Source organism: Octopus bimaculoides, chromosome 6 (genome assembly GCF_001194135.2).
Source record: "Octopus bimaculoides isolate UCB-OBI-ISO-001 chromosome 6, ASM119413v2, whole genome shotgun sequence".
Taxonomy (NCBI): Eukaryota; Metazoa; Mollusca; class Cephalopoda; order Octopoda; family Octopodidae; genus Octopus; species Octopus bimaculoides.
The window spans coordinates 39,238,976-39,240,511 of NC_068986.1; the positions used below are offsets into that span (position 1 = coordinate 39,238,976).

The 1,536-nt window shown below is 40.0% G+C and overlaps 1 protein-coding gene across 2 annotated transcripts in view; it reads right to left on the minus strand.

Moving 5' to 3' along the window:
- Positions 1-1,536, minus strand: part of LOC106882052 (copine-8) — a 263,320-nt gene that overhangs the window by 79,112 nt on the left and 182,672 nt on the right. The window lies entirely within an intron of this gene.

Consider the following 1,536-nt stretch of genomic DNA (forward strand, 5'->3'; position numbering starts at 1 on the left):
AAAGATTTGGATGGCCTGAGGCCATAGTTCCATATTTGCCCAAGGTGCCACACAGTAGGACTGAACTCAGAACCATGTGCTTGGAAAGCAAGCTACTTACCACACAGCCATGCTTGTGCCTACATACACATGTATGTAGGTGCAGATGTGGATGGGTGATAAAGAATCTTGCTCTTCTCATTGTTTGTTTACATCTGACGTCTTGGATATGAAACATCGTAACAAAAACCAGTGCTGGCAATAATTTCTGTAGAAAACCTTGGGCAGATGTCTTCTACTATAGTGCCAGGGTGACCAAAGCCTTGTGTTGGATTTAGTAGACAGAAACTGAAAAAACCTTGATGCATGTATGATGTATGTGTGTGTGTGCATGTGTTTCTGTGTGTGTAAGCTTGTGTGTGTGCTTGTATGGACCCTTATTTAGGCATTATGTGATGGTTAAGCATTACCATTACACAAGCAAGGTTGTTCATTTCTTGTCAGTCATGAAAAACATGTCTAACTGTATGAAAATATAACATTGCTTGGAAACAGGTGAGAACTGATAATGGGAAGCACATCTAAATGTAGAAAATCTACCTCAACCAATTCCGTACTGAAAATTGAAACCAATACAAAAATAGAAGAACAATGGGTATACATTTCTTTATAGTAGGTCTACTATTTTCATTAAGTTTAATTTTGTTGGTTTCATCAGAGAACTCTTTGTAATTAATATTTCTTTTCAGAAACCATAATCAGTTTTCATAATCAAGACTTCTTAAGATGTCTTTAATATTCATTTTCTAAATTAGAACACAATATTAAAACCTAGAAATTTATGTATTAATCTTTCGGAACAAGTGATTTTACAACTAAATCCCATCTATTTTGGAACAAGTGATTTTACAACTAAATCCCATCTCTACCTCTATTAACCCACTTATCTCTAATTTTACCAAGGTAAATTGAGGGTAATTAATATAATGACTGTAAGGCTCACAGTCAAGACATGATTCTGAGTTGCTTAGCATCTTACTAGCCTCACTGACTATTCATGAAAAAAATTTGGCAGATACTAAACAAAAACACATCTGAAGTAATTTCCAAAATAATGACACTGCAACAAATTTTTCTGACAATCCAATGACAGAGCTTATTTGCAGTCGCTTGATTTGCTAGAAATAACAGCCAAATTTTCCTCAAATCACACCCATCGTCGTCGTCGTCGTTTAACGTCCGCTTTCCATGCTAGCATGGGTTGGACGATTTGACTGAGGACTGGTGAAACCAGATGGCTACACCAGGCTCCAATCTGATTTGGCAGAGTTTCTACAGCTGGATGCCCTTCCTAACGCCAACCACTCAGAGAGTGTAGTGGGTGCTTTTACGTGTCACCCGCACGAAGGCCAGTCAGGCGGTACTGGCAACGGCCACGCTCATCTCGCTCGAGAAACCTCATGTGTCACCCGCACAAGAGCCAGCCCAGGGGCACCGGCAACGGTCTCGCTCGAAAGAATTCATGTGTCGCCCGCACATGAGCCAGTCCAGGGGCAC